Raw genomic sequence first — 16,074 nt, forward strand, 5'->3', positions numbered from 1 at the left:
ATTAATAACGCAGAAGCTTATGAAATAATGGAAAAGTACCTTAAATTACTTAACCTCCAAGTAAAGAAAAATCACATAGTGTAAACATGTAGGTATACTAAACTTCTGAAAACATGTATTTTCCAGATATGTTCATTTTATTATACGTACATCGTTGTCCTTAATGTTCAATTATTTCCGATGCAGTTCTTATAATCGGTCAATTACAACTAATTTAACCATATCACAGCGTAATCTCACGTGTTTAAATTATCTATATGATATCTCTGTAAGAGTGATACAAGTCCTTTACTTAAAACGAAGTTCTATCGCTGTTCGATTTAGACCTTTAATATCTGTAATGAGTAATATTTCTTTGTCCTCATGAAGGTTTGTGGATTTTAGCCTTTGTAAGCCATTCTCTGGAAAGCATTCTACAGAATCAGGGAAATGACAATGATTTATACAATTATATCCAGCGTTCTACGTTTCTCCGTCTCTGGTCTAACTGTTACGTAATTATAAGAGATTATATCATGCAAAAATGACCTTTGTCTACAGCGGTTTCGTTTCTTGTACATAAGGTTCATTATTCTGCGCCACGCAATTGAACACTGTTTAGTTGAACAAGAGACTGCCATTTCCATTACTCTAATGTACCTCACTTTAAGATAATCCCGGTGGATAAAAATGCGTTTTCCTACAAATTTGCTAAGACATACATAATGTTAAATTTATGTTTAAAACTCACGTCTTATGCATACATAAGAGTCAGACAGAGGATAAAGGTGACGTGTTTTAGTAAAGGAAAAGTGTCCTTAAATGTATTTGTACGGTTTATTACTCCTACAGCAAAACGTACGCCAACAGTGTGTGGGACGCTGCTCTGAATTGTGTTCCGATATTGTATTGATTGTCCAAATAGGATGGAATATTTAGCTAAAAGAAGGGAAAAAGAATCATCACGAAATTTGCTGTTACTGAAATGCCACCTACCGACAGCTTTTAATACTCGTTCCTCTTCGATGCAATTTCTGTTTCGGTGGTTCGACGCCATTTCACACCTATACAAGTGCAATTGTTTTGGTTCATAGATTCAAACTTCAATGGGAACTTAAGCTGACGTTTAATTATCGGATTTGCTTCGACCAGCGGGTCCGTTGACCCCCCCCCCCCCCCCCCCCCCCCCATTCACAGCGCTGAGGGGTTAAAGCAACTCTTGGCATTCAAAGTTGTAGTTCACATTTTAAAATGATTGAAGCCAACGCACGAATACGGATTTTGAACAAAGGAATTTCATTTTTAATGCTTAATACGACATAAAAATACTACGAAATGTTTGGAAATGGGTGTAATGTTAAAATGTTTCCTCGACTCTCCAGCTGTGTTGTGGTGCAGGGTATGGCCCCTCGGTTCATCGCACGTCATCCAAATATACGAAAGAGTGTATCGCTCTTGGCTGAGGGCGTGTAGGGTCTATAAACCTCGTGCCAGTAAGCTACGCAAAACAATGTAGCGAGAGAGGGCATATATACGGCGACATAACTGTGTCTTCTGGGTAGTTGCATCGTGTAATCTGGTAGACGCTTATCAACAATTCAGAGGTCCTTACTGCCTCCATCATCAGGAAGACGATGGAGGCAGTGAGGACCTCTGAAACGTCGGTAAACGTTACACCGACCCTCCTGCGATTTCGGAATGGCGTGTGCATCAAATGTTGCCAAAGACTCGCCAAAACGGCTACGGAAACGTATGAAATGCTAAAGCAAGCATTTGGGGAGTCCGCAATGGGTCGTGCACAAACTTTTGTGTGGCATTCACGTTTTAAAAATGGCCGAATCTCTGTCGATGATGACGAGCGTTCTGGACGACCATCTTCGAGCACAACGCCCGAAAATGTTACGAAGATCGACGTCGTACCATCAACGACTTGTGCGACATTGTTGGGATAGGCTATGGGACCTGTCAGCTGATTCTAAAGGAAGAACTCCACATGCGACGCATCCTGTCTCAGGACCAGAAGCAGAATCGACTTCTCGTTTGTCAGGAGCTCAAAGATCTTGCAAGAACCGACCCCAACTTCCTTTCTAAGCTCCGTGTGACTTCTTCCTCTTCCCAAAGATGAAAATTCAGCTAAAGGGAAGGAGATTTGAGACGATAGAAGAGATTCAGGCAGAATCGCAGATGGTGCTTGACAGGCTGACAAAGAAAGATTTCCAGGGATGCTTCCAGGCTTGGCAGCGGCGCTGGGATCGTTGTGTTCACTCCCAGGGGAACTACTTCGAGGGTGATGGATGAATTTAATACCTGAGATAAGTGTACGGGTTTTTATAGGCGCAGTCTTGAAACTTTCCGATCGCACCTCGTAAAATTAGAATCACGGAGTATACTCAAGCCTACAATTGGGAATGACAATTAACATGAAATTACTAATCCTAGTGGCAATGTGATTAGAAAATTATGTTCCCGAACGTAAAAGAACAGTATAGTGTTTCGACGTCACAGAATTCATAAACACGCTTCGACGTCTTCTGATGGACACAAGACGACAATCAAGTACACTCGAAATTTCGGTCTTTTAAAAGGTCTGGGCGTGTTCACTATTTGGTGGTTGCAGTCTTAAAAATGTATCAAACCGCTAGATGTACGTATTGGTCTGTCTGTAGCAGGTTGTTTATTTGTTCAGAAATAAATAATTACGCCCGAAAGCGTATTAAAACGCAGAAATCTGCATCGTGCGTATTCCCACAACATTACACAGCCAAGACGTGAGACACCTCAGTTCGCAGAAATTTGTAATAACACAGAGCGCCGTGGTTCGGAGCCCGGAACACGTGTCTCCTTTTTATAGCAGCGAAGGGTTGAGTGGCGGTCGACTTACGTCTCCCTATTTTAAGACTGGCATCAATACAGGAATAGCTCTGCCCGCAGGAGCGATCCGTCTGGGAATCTATTGTGTTCCTCTCAGAATTGTGGCCTTTTAGAGACCTCAACGACCTTGGTTCAGCTCCAGGCCGATTCAAATATGCCTACTAAATCAGCTGACGACAGTCTCAAAATCTACCAGAAATGCTCATAGTTTTTAGCGTCTTAATTCCAGCGTTTCCTTTGTCAGTAGGTTCTGTAGTCACAAGTGGAGTCACTTTCGAAGCTCACGTGGTCCTACGTCTGTGTCACGCCTCGGAAAAAACTGCTGAAAATCTTTCGTCAGAGTCCTTTCAACCACTCACCCCATCTAGTTCCGAGGTTAAGAACTAGTAGGAGCTATATTACCTCTCCCCCCGCCAAGCGGCCTATATGGCGTATAGTGGGACAGCTTTAGTTTTTACACAAACCGACGTTTCAGAGGAGGTCATTCTTCATCGCCCTGCTCCTGAACGTCGGTACAGAATCTGCACGGCGCTACGTCCCAGAGGACAGTCATCTTCTCCTCACTTGTCTCCGGCCATGAGAACCTCAGATTAAACGAGTTTTGGGTGCGTGAAGATCACAAGCAAATAGGTCGTACGACAAGACCCAATTTTCAATCTAGCCACAGGGAAACAATAAATACTACAAAAATATAAGTCTCACAGGAAAGGACAGACTTGTAGAATTGATGATGGTGTTAAAATGTATTCGACGAATGTTAACTGGATTTAAGTATCTGAGAATTAGGTCCTTGTCATGGTGGTGATCTACCTTCGACTCCTAAATAGCATAGAATTTCCCGAACAGCCAACTTTTTTTCAAGCCTGTACCACAAACTTGTTTAGGTGACTGAGAAGGGGGGGAAAAGAACATCGTTTACAGAGCTCGGGTACTGTTTGGTATTAGTCGAGTTTGTTTCTTCCGGAACAGGAATCCTGTGAAGTACTGAAGGTCGTCGTATTAGGTAATGCCCGTGGGTCGCTATCGACGACTTCTATTGGTTAAGTATTTATGTGCAGAGTCTAGCTGGGAATTAGCATCTTTTTTACTCTCCGTTCATCAGTTATTTGTAAATGTCGATAAGAGCATTTATATAATAAATCTAAGGTCATAAATTCCATGAGACTCTTCGACAAATATCACGTACCAATCAGAAATCTTTATTATGACAGAGCACGATCTATCGATATAATATGCAATGTCGATTGCTTGATAGTTATTTGAGCCTTGTATGATAATATTTACGAACGTGTGTGCTGTTACTACCGTACTAAAGTTATCCCACGATACGCCATTTAGGCGCTTGGGGGGGGAGAGGTAATATAGCTCCTACTAGTTCTTAACCTCGGAACTAGATGGGGTGAGTGGTCAGCGTCACACCATTGTGCGATCATTTGCTGTTAACGGATTCTGGCCTTTATTGGAAAATAGTTTAACTGTTGGCACGTTAATGCTGATAAGATGGGCCTGCTGTTTATGTACAACAACAACATTTATTATAACCTTAATAAAAGATCATAGTTGAGATAAGTAATGTAAGTTTGTGCAAATTTCTGCATATAATAATCCAGATATCTGGTCGAACTCCTGTGACCCATGTCTTATTTTAAGTCAGCGGTGTAAAATTTGGCAGTGAACCGGTTTCTTACTTTCGGCCAGACCGTTCTCAGGGAAGTAATTCATTACTGCCATCTGTATTTGGCCAGTTCCGATTTTAATTTCACATTAAAATCTGTGATCACGTATTGATATGTCTTATATATGGTTATGTTGGTATTACTTATGCCATATAGGACAGTTTTATAGGAGCAGAGTTATATAAGCATTTATTATGGTGTAATTATAATATGTTATACATTATTAATCATTAATTAACAGTAGTATTCATTTGCAAGGATTTTAAACTTGGTGCATTTCTAAATTGTAAATCGGTATTTCCCCTATGTTGTCTGTGATATATTTTGATCAGAGTCATTACGAAACATTGAACCGGTCCTAAATCCGCGATGCTCGATAAATAATTCATTCTGAACGGAACTGATGAATCAAATTTTAGAAAATCTTGACATGACGATTAGACTGTGTTAGTAGCTTCAAAGATACCAGAGGGAAAGAACACTTTATCCATAATTTTGATGCTCGGTTACGATATTGAACCAACAGGTGTAATGTCCCGACATCTGTCGCTGTCTGGAGGAAATTAAATACACATTTCGACGGGGGGGCGGGGGGGGGGCCCCTCATGCTGTTCGTTTCTACACAAAAATGACTCAATGTCTGTATAGTATCGATCTCGCTTTAGAATTCAGCATGACTGTCATGTAAGTAGCGACTTCGACGTATGTAACTTTAAACGGATTAAATGGTACAACGACCTTGAAACCTTTTTCCTTAACGAAAATCGACCAGTTCGTTGTAGAAACTCAGAGTCGGCGATGGGGATGTCCTCATTCCGGGCGACTACTTTCCGTGTCACGTGAAAACAGAAATGTGAGGGCCGACTGTACAGTAAATTCCAGGAAGATGATTCTTACCAACAGTCGTCGTCATGGTGACGGCGTGTGTCAGGTGGATCGCTCCGCCCCGAGGTCCCCTCTTCCTTTCCACCCCCTCATGGCTCACTCGTACACTGGCAAGATTCCCACAGTCAGCATCTTGACTTGCCAAAAAAAAAATTGGGGTCTCCTTGCTTACGCACTAGACATTAGCATTATCACGTCTGTACTTTAACTTGTTACGATAACATCTCGTCAAAGATTCTCACTTTACGATCATCCACTGTACTTAAATCTACGGATTTCCTAAGACTAAATTTCTTGTTTTACGATCAATTCACTATACTTTATCTTTTAACCTTATTTTACTTACGTATATTTACGAATACACTTAATTATTTCACTTAGTACACTCATTGCCGAAATGTGTAGTCTGACATTATATTTGTGTCAATTTTAATAATTTCAAAAAGTTTGGCTAGGATTTCAGTTCTGCTAAGGCTGAGTACCGTGTTGTAAGGTTTCTAAAATCACTCCGGAAGAATAATTATAAACAAATATATAAAACAATTTTTCTGTACAATTTATAACTGTTTTTTCCCCGTAATCACATAAATGTCTTTTTCTGGCTTTAAAGCAACGTGTCCTCTCTGAAATTTATACCACAGAAAGAGTTTATGAACACACTTGCCCTCGTTGGACGTAGCGATTTTCGACACTGCACACACACTGCACTCTAGCGGACGAAAGGGAATGCGCGTAATGATCGCTCGCTGTCTGTGCCGTAGTAAGACGCGAACGAGAGCTTCTGACGAGACGCCTAGGTTGTACGTCCAACGGCGCACACTCCACACACACACACACACACACACACACAGAGATGCTTTTTATAATTTCGCTTTTACTATTTGTCTAGTGGATATAAAAGTCTATCCCTGACACATTCAATGTTATCGATTTATATCGATAGGAACTGAGTTCGACTTCAAAGCACGAAAGATGTAATGTCCTTCATGGAGCCGAGTCCTTGTTTACAAGCTGACAGCCGCTCACCTATCCAAAAATTTACACCTTTCATGGAGTCAGAAATTTTCTTAAGAATTAATAACAGCTCGGCAGGGATACCTATCCGCAGGCTAATTTTAGATCCATTTTAATATTGTGTTCCCGACTACGTCTCAGTCGTGGACATACTGTCGTCCCTTTAGGCTTTCCAATTAGATTTTTATGCCATTTATAATCTCCTCCATGCACACAAATGCCTCAACTCCGTTGAGTTTATCATCCTGATATTTTTTGCAGAGTAAAATTGAGGTTATGTCAGCCTAAAAGATCTCATTATTATCTCCCATTGCCGACATAAAATAATAATCAGGAGATACATAATCTGATCTGAGGTGTTTATATGCTTGTTCATTGTTTGTGATTAGCTCGTTGTGATGAACCCCGCAGAGTACGTGCCCCCCTGAACACGAGGACAGATCCAGTCCTCGAAACAATAGCCCAGTTACAACCCAGAAGACAGCCATCTTCATACTTACTTCCCTGAAAAACCTCAAATTCTACAAGCCAGAATATTTTGTCTAAGTTTCACAGTTCGAATGTTACACCTGCCGAGAATTATTCAAAAAATACTAATAACATCTTCGTGGCATTTATTAAGCCTATTAATTATTACGAAATCCGCTGTGTTGTGTTTTAAATACATGGGTTGATGAGTGAACAGTCTTTTGTATTAGTTCTCTGTTTCCATAAGGCAGCGTATAGAAGTAAAAATTAAGTAATACTGTGTAACAAAATGTTAATATCATTGTTTGTCTTCTCTTAATTAAAGCGCATAATACGATTTAATATCCAACAATCTCAGATATGATGTACGTTAAAATAATTACTGCATCGTAATGCACGTACGTATTTGGGGTCCATTAACAGAATTACCATTGCAAATGTTATAACATTGTCTCATCAAGCCCAAGATACCTTAACAACAAATGATGACCAACGAACATTGCTTATTATATGGATTTAGAATCGATTTGATAGGATGGTTAACGTTTTATATCAAAATGGTACATTTGCACTTAATTGTAATCTAACCTCAAATGTGTGAAGAATGTTCGATAGTAGATCGGTTCATTTGTTATCTAAGAAGTAGAATTACAAGGTACAGCACTGAACAATTGAAATACAAACATAGGCGAGTGACATGCAATTGAAATCTCGTGATACAGACAGAGATTGTGGAGGGCCATTTGAAGTACTTGGGGACGATACTGACAAAATCAGGAGGAGATTAAATTCAGGAAATGCTTGCTATTATTCAGTTCAAAATCTTTTGTCCTTTCGTCCCATATCAAAAAATCTAAATATTAAAATATACCGCTTGGAAGAAACGTTACGATGGACTTTAAAGGAGATAGGAATCGAACGAGCGAACCGGATGCAGTTAGCTCAGTATAAAGTCCGGTGGCGGGTTCCATAAGTAAGCGGGCTATTCTTTAACAAGCCGAGGACACACAGTTGACTTTTCAAAAAAAATTCCTGCCCCATGGAGTTAGTGAGTAAGAAATATGATATATAAGCTATCCTCAAGAATTAGGATTTAGCTTTACAGACTAATTATTTTTTTCATATTCATTTCAAGGAACGTTACACGTGATGACGGGCGAGCTCGACAGAGCTGGTGTTGTTTGCTAATTAATGGCATGTGCCATCTAGCGATGATTCCGTTTGTCCCGACGCCATTTGAAGCGTATACCAGAGCCACCTGCTGTAACTGCTACGAACTGAGTGCTCATAGACTGACCTCACATTGGTACTCGACTGGCGAGTAGCAAGGTTATAATTGAAAGTTTGTTGAAACGTAGTAGGATTTGAGGTCATTGAAACTTGACGCTGAGGCAGGGTAAATACCTCTGGGGGGTCACAAGACTAAATGTGCCGGCAGGAAAACGTACATTTAATCGTAACTTCCTTCAGCATTCTAACACCAGCTGCAAGGATAATTGTTTTCACACCCTCGCTAACCACGAAATGGATGACAGTGTTCCTCGTTCGTGTATGACTATCAGAGAGCAGCCATATTTGGACTGCTCTGCTGTCATGCAGCCCGCGTTGCCGGATCTACCGCACATAGTGAGTTCCACTTCCCCCTTGCTACATTTGCACACGGTAGGGTCTCGATTTTTTAATGTCCTTATTTAAATCGCCCTCGGTAACTAAGTATTGAACCCTGAGGGCGGGGCTTCCGCAGAGAGAATATTTTGGGAGCGACGGGCTGGCGAGCGGACCAGCAGCGCCGGTCGAGTCGTGCGTAAAACAAAGCATGATACAACACAAAGATTTTGTTGCAGTTATCAAACTGACAGTGGGTTACAAATTCCAGGATGTCGCTTAGAAATAATAAGGTAACGAAAGAATGTAGTCATCATTCTTTTTTATTACAGCATTGTTTGGGAAAAGTACACGAAATGAGTTATTTGAAATAATAAAGAAATAATCTGAACTCTCGCCTCAGTGAATAATCGCAGTGTGTCGATTTTTGCATCCATTAAGCCACCTCATTGTCAATATTCTTCTATTAGGTTCTTCACGTAGGATCATCAGTTCTTCTTTGTACTTTTCCACAAAACATCTGCATTGCCTTATAATTCGTAGACATTCGTGCTTGTGCCATTCTATTGTTGTGCCTTCCCAAGCCAAATTGTTAGGATTTACATCGGGATGGTAAGGAGAAACGTGCTTCCATTCTCTTTGATCAGATCGTCGATTTCAGCAACAACAATGAATCAGTCCTTCATCCCTAATTGAGAAGCAAATGGAAACAAGTCAAGTTCTACCAGTTTACACGGCACTACAACTCAGAGGACAGCAACCTTCACACTCACTGCCGTGAGAATCTCAGATCCTGCATCCATTTTAGTTGTTCTTTATTGAAATATTCACTGACGTACCTTCATTTAATATTTATTAGATTTGAATGAATAAAAATTAGCAAATATCCTCCAGCAAAGTTATTTATAGTACTAAATCAATTCCAGGTACGTCTCGGGAGCTTGATGATTGTCCAAAAAAAGAACATTTTGGCGAAATTAACTACGAAGTATTAATATTTCTCAAACCTAATAAACTGTATATTTTTTAATACAGATATTTCTTAAAAATTTGTTGGCCCAGGACAGGGTCCGGTAAAGGTCAATGGTGAATTCGGTGTTCGCGTTCTGTAAGCCATCCAGTTAGTTAAACTAGTTCTTAAACAACCAACAGACCCTCATGTGGATCGACGAAAGATTAATAAATTGCAATTTACAGACACAAGTTCATGCAAAATTCTGTTCCACAGAGAAAAGACCCGCACTTATAAATTGAACTAATAATTACAAGTGACGTCATCAGCGCGGAACTGAAGAACATTGGAACGACTTTCTGTGAATGACTCATCTACTGGAACGAACTTGGTTGAACTGGGTCCGACTAGTTCGTGACACCGTCTTCCGCAAAGTCGGTCTCTGGAAGGAAGATACTAAATCATCGAATGTTGGCCAGACAACTGGCTCTGTGTTGAGCCGATTTTATAGCAGCTGTGACGAAATAAAAACCGTTTCAAGGTCACGGAACAAGTTCATTTCCCCCAACCTCTTTTCGCGCGACGCCATGATTATCTTGCTACGTTGCCAGCTTCCGTATGCTGTGAAATGTAAGTTGTAGGCACTGGCCGCAAGATGGCGGTCAAGACTAGGCAAGCTTATTTGTCAGTGGCGAGCAGGATAATTTGGATTTTTGACTCGGGAGTGAATGTGTAAACAAGTCTATTATTAAAGATACCTTTGAAAATGTAATTTATAAAATACCTCCCTCCACAAATTCCTGTTGCGTTGTTCTTCCACTTAGTATCTTGTCCGACGGTCTGCAGACGCTACGGAGATGACCGAATGACGTTTCGAAGCCATAGTCTCTTGGATGCAACAACAAAAATCCATTCTTCGCTGGATATTTTCACCAAATAAACTGTACAGAACTAACGAATTTTCTCATTTGTTATGACAGATTTATAAGTAAGCCTATATCTTAACATTTACCAAAATGCGGAGGGGGGGAGGGGATACCGAAATTTCTGGAAGATGTTAACATCATAAAAATTCTCTGTGCACTGCCATGGCTCTGCATAGTGACAGCATGTTTTATGTTTTTAAAAGGTTTTTTTTTGTGTGATCGTAGATCATTTGTATAGGCCTAAACCAATAATTGTAGAATAAAACAAGACGACACGCACAAGTTGAGAAATTTTTGTGTAGAACAAGACAAAAAATTTCGAATGTCTGTCAAAACATACAATTCGTGTGAACCCTTCAAAAAAATTTAAGGTCGGCTGACCCCCCAAAACAAGGAAGGTAAAACAAAAACATGGTTAGCTTCCTTTGTTAGAATTTGTTGTTTGTTGTGAAGTCCGGAGAAGTGGGTATCGAACTCGAGGGTGATGGCTCGCCAGTCAGCTTTATCGATCCGTGCCTGGTCGATTGTTCTGGACGGAGGGCTCGCACGTTTAATGCGTTGCTGTTGGCGTCTGGTATTCTGAATGGAAGGAAGCTTTGTCGCTGTCTTCATAACCTTCGTGATTGTGCAAGTAAGTTCCGTGTGCCTTCTTTTGTTTACCTGTCGTCACCTTTGCTGCATATAGATACGACTGTTTGTTTTGATATTTCGATTTAGCAACAGCTGCCTTCTGGTCTGTTTGTAAACATTGTGCTGCTACAATGGAGCGACTATTTTAAAGTGGATTTGAAGCGTCCTCGTTTTAATTTGATGATTGTCATTGTAGTGAAAATAATACAATAAAAACATGTTTTTTTACCGTCGACAGTTAAGCTGTTTAAGAAATATTAAAAGGATTTAACACGTAGTATGAGTCGAATTACGCATTGCACTTCTTATAGAACCATGTTTATTTTATTGTGTAAATGTTTATTATCTGTATGTTTTTGTCAGTATCTTTTTAGAACATTTTTATGTGAAACTTGAATTAAAGAATAATATATATCATTTTAAAACCATAAAGTTATCTGCTTCAGGTATGAAAAATACCTCAACGCTAACAGTGGGAAAAAAAAAATAAAAATACTTACCATCGTCAGTATCTCGATGTTATAATCCGATAACAAATATTAACATTTCCAAATTAAGTTTCTAAAGCAGACGGAAATGGGTATCATAGGAAGAATAATATTAATTCTCGTGCAGTGTTAAAATAATGTATTAATTTTTAGTCGTCGCTAATGACGTACGTGCAAGAGGCTGCCCAAATTGTATGATATTAAAAAGAAGTTTGGGGTAGATAACTTGTGTTTAGTAATCATGATGGCGTATTGCGTGTAGGCTAAGTACTTTTAATATCGAGCTGTGACGTAATGGAGAATATATGACACGTGCACCTCAATAACAGATGTAAAACTCTATTAACTTCGCTCCATACAATGGAATTTGTGTAAGTTTAATTGTATTTTATGTTCTGGTAGCAGTAACAGTCCACATTGTAGTCCTGTGGTTCGCTGGCCTTGTCTTGTGACAGGATTTGGATCGCTAACAGTCCATTTTATCTTGATCCAAGTTTAAAAAGGATCTGAACAAAGATTTCTGTCTTCTGGGTTGTTGCACTGTGTAGTCTGGTCGATGTTTACCAACGTTTCAAAGGTCATACTGCCTCCGTCATCAGAGTATGAAGATTTCTGTCTTCTAGGTTGTTGCGCTGTGTAGTCTGGTCGATGTTAACCAACGTTTCAGAGGTCATACTGCCTCCATCATCAGAGTATGAAGATTTCTGTCTTCTGGGTTGTTGCGCTGTGTAGTCTGGTCGATGTTAACCAACGTTTCAGAGGTCATACTGCCTCCATCATCAGAGTATGAAGATTTCTGTCTTCTGGGTTGTTGCGCCGTGTAGTCTGGTCGATGTTTACCAACGTTTCAGAGGTCATACTGCCTCCTTCATCAGAGTATGAAGATTTCTGTCTTCTGGGTTGTTGCGCCGTGTAGTCTGGTCGATGTTTACCAACGTTTCAGAGGTCATACTGCCTCCTTCATCAGGGCGATGTGAAAACCTCGGTGTTTTGTTGTCTTGTCAGGATACGCTTTGTTAGATGCTTTACGATCAGAATAAATGTTCGAGAATGAACACTGTTTCTGCTCGTGGACACACCATATTCGCGCCTGCGCAGCTGGCATGAACAGCGGTCTAGCAACTAAGGTGACCTTGATTCTAGTGTAATGTCTATGGTTGGGAGAGTGGTGACCTGGCTTCGCGCTGAATTACCGGTGTTCGATTCCAGGCACCAGGGACAGACAGACAGACACTGAAGTGCACTTCATGAACGCGCCCTGCTGTTATACGACGTGTCTCCTGTTTTTCAGGTGTTCTATCGGTCGGCCCGCCTCCCCTCTGGCTGAATCCTTCTGTTGGCAGTCCAAAGTTTTTGGGTCTGGGTAGGGACGAGTGAGGGAGAATACGATCCGAGTACTTTGATGGTTTGTGTTGGTGGTCCCGTAACACTGTTGGCGGCCGCAACTGGAGTGTCAGACACTTGACAGTGATAACACCAGGAGGGATGGCGTTATAGCGCCAAGCTTTCGTTCTGAAGAGTTCCTCCTTCGGCTCTGCAGGTAAGTAAATGATATTGCGTTATCTGCATGTGGGTCGATAAGTAAGTCATCTTCTGTGCCGACGATGATTGAGAAAATGGAGGAAGACGACAGATTCATGAAGAAAACCGCGTTCTCTGACGAGGCTACGTTCCACGTGTCAGGGAATGTAAACTGAAAGTACGCATCTGGGGATTAGAACACCCTTTCAGTGGAGAAAATTAGAGACAACACCAAAGTTTATGTGTGATGTGCCCCGTTACGGCCGTGCTGGTTCCATCTTCTGGCCGGTCGCGTCGCCGGACTTCACATCCTGTGAGTTTTTTTTTCTGTGGAGATACGTAAAATAAAAGACTGTATACCGAGGCCTACGTCAGCGAAACTTTGAGAGTTAAGCAATGTGTCCGTGTCTATCCATAAAGATTTTATTCACAGTAACAATTAACATGACATCAAGACGTGATGAGACAAAGACTTCTGGTCGGAATTTCTCGATCTTTACAGAAGTTATCTGACATTTAAAACTTTAGTTGTACTAAAATAGAAAGGGTACGAAAATGTAGTCTGGAAATATAAAGAAATCAGTCCACGTGTTGAAATCCGTGTAGCAAATGGATGTGGTGTTTGCCCATGGAGGCAAGTATCGTGTGTGGTCTCCTTTGTGTCACACTGTTACATTACGGCACAACGCACAGGTGTGAACCCGGCTTTAGATTGTTGTGTGGAGATTAGGAAGTGCGGATTGTTTTAAGTGTGATTATCTGTCTGGCTGAGTAATCTATCCACTTAGCCTCTGAGACACTGTATCTGATAAGACACTTGGAACAAGTACCCTTTGAGAAAAGAAAGATTAAGCTCTTATGTCGTACAACAGTGCGTCGGTAAATTACACTGAAGGATATTACAAGTCATGTCGTCTCCATGGCGAAGGATTTCATTAAAGAATAATTTACATTGATAAAAAGATAACCAGGCATTAGGGCCCTGAAAGTTACCTAACTCAGATAAATGGATTTACGTCATCATATTTTAATGGGACGTGGTGGTGCACTAATTTTATCTTTATTTATCGAAAAAGACAAAATTAGTGCTGCCTCCAACATCAGAAGTTGGCCGACGTTTCGGAGGTTCTCGCTGCATCCATCGTCAGAGCGATGGAGGATGCAAGGACCTCTGAAACGTCGGTAAACTTCTACCGGACTACACGGCCCGACAACCCATAAGACAGCCATCACCGCCGTGAAGACTAAATCCCTTGTTTTCAAGGAAATTAAAAGCGATCGATAATGTTATAATTGTATTTACATCATTTGGTACCGAAACTTCAATTCGGCTCGCAATGAGCGCCGTGTTTTCTCAGTGTGGTCCGCGTTCTGTACGAATGTTTGAGCGTTGGCGTCTCTGGACTGATGTTCCCATTGGTCGATACCTTCTACGCATGCGCTGCTGCGTGACTGCACATATCACGTGGTTTCTGTTGCGCAGAACTGTTACTTTTTATTAACGTGAGTTTAGGTGAGGTTGGATTCAGGGCCGGACTTTGACCTTCTGAGGCGCAAAGCTATGTTAAGTTTACGAGGCTCCATAAATTCGGCAATAAAGTAAAATATTGTCGCTGAAGGGAAGATTAAAATGTATATAAATGTGAATCTGTTGTGAACGAGAGCATTTTCTAGCATTGGAATGTAAATACTAATGTGGAAGGCCACTTTAATACATTATTTTGAGGCCTGAAGCAAACATACGTAAATGCGGCATGGTTTAGGTTATGTTAAGGTGCGGTCCACAAGTAATAGACGCATGCGCGTTTGTCAGTATATCGTCATTGGCCACGTGACATACCACGTGATATTGTTCTAGCCTATGTCGGCCGCATTGATCGCTGAACTGAAATCTCATTACAAGAGTAAATTAGAGTGGACTGAGGTCCCGCTGTTTTCAGTACAAGGCTTTCAAGTTGAGGGTGTTGTCACAAACACATTCCCGTTGGCAAACAGAAGAAATTTGAATGACATTTTATGAACACAGCAAGTCCACTCCACCTCAGCGTTGTTTGGATAACAACACGGTTTATAAAGAACATCTACATCATTAGTCTTACTGGAATTTAGAGTTTTAAAAAGAACATTCCGTTTCGGAGATTACATCTGTTTCCGCCTTCAAGTGGGAAGTATTACTCCGTTAGAAAAATCTAACCTCAATCATTAAATCGAATGACATTATGACATGATAATGATTCGTATCACTTTGTAACGAAATCAAGAATGTACATATTCCCCAGATTATCGTCTGAGGATAAAAACAGATCCAGTTACTAAAATTTGTTATTTGTAAAGAAAATTAGACGGCAGATTTCGTCTAGAAGCCTAGTAATGCTTAGAACTCATAGAATTAACATTACATAGCGTGTGTACTTATGAGTATTGTCCACGGACCAGGAGAAAAGCCCTGCGGGGGAAATGTTACTTATCAGCTGGACTAGAAGGCTGCTATTGGTGGGAAGTGTGATACGTCAGAGTTTAAGGCTACTACACAGACTGAAAACATCAAGCAGTTAAGAGTAGCGAGTAGTGAGTGCACCTCTAATGTGTTCTGCGGGTGTTGCGATAATATTCTAGATTAAATCACTGTGCCACTGTGAGGTAATCTTAAAGCTGTACCCATTAGAACACATGAAATATACCGAGTTGTATAAAAAAAATCCTTCGTTTTAAGTGGAATTGTTACGAAAATAACTTCCATCGACCCCGAACGAAATTTCCCGGCTTATACAATGAATCGAAAAATCACGCAAACCATATTAAAATATTTATTGATGGTCGAAATTCGACTGGATTAATGCACACAAAATGTCGCTTTGAGTGTACAAAAGCGCGTACTACTTCATGTTGTAACCATCCCGTCTTTCATCAATCGAAATGCAAGGATGTCTTTTTCACAAAAGCAGAGAGTGTTTTTAATTAACTTGCCAAAATGAGTTTAGAGACACATTTCCCGATTCTCCTGCGTCAAACAAATCGACATGATCTCGTCTGATGAACCGATTTGTGATACCGGGTTG

The 16,074-nt window shown here is 40.6% G+C and overlaps 2 protein-coding genes across 3 annotated transcripts in view; one reads left to right on the forward strand and one right to left on the reverse strand.

Moving 5' to 3' along the window:
- Positions 1–6,193, reverse strand: part of LOC110832134 (uncharacterized) — a 23,049-nt gene extending 16,856 nt beyond the window's left edge. The window contains exon 1 of the mRNA XM_022068845.2: positions 5,424–6,193. The gene's annotated coding sequence lies outside the window, so the exon portion shown is untranslated. The remainder of the gene's footprint in view (positions 1–5,423) is intronic.
- Positions 1–16,074, forward strand: part of LOC110832136 (influenza virus NS1A-binding protein homolog) — a 60,494-nt gene that overhangs the window by 857 nt on the left and 43,563 nt on the right. The window contains exons 1-2 of one of the 2 annotated variants that reach the window (XM_022068851.2): positions 10,893–11,007; positions 12,786–13,034. The gene's annotated coding sequence lies outside the window, so the exon portion shown is untranslated. Of the gene's footprint in view, positions 1–10,892; positions 11,008–12,785; positions 13,035–16,074 lie in introns of those variants that run through there. The other variant, XM_022068853.2, reaches the window with a different exon arrangement.

The sequence above is a fragment of the Zootermopsis nevadensis genome, unplaced genomic scaffold (assembly GCF_977971745.1).
Source record: "Zootermopsis nevadensis isolate Lab colony 2312 unplaced genomic scaffold, Znev_1.0 Znev_ptg000010l, whole genome shotgun sequence".
Lineage (NCBI taxonomy): Eukaryota > Metazoa > Arthropoda > Insecta > Blattodea > Termopsidae > Zootermopsis > Zootermopsis nevadensis.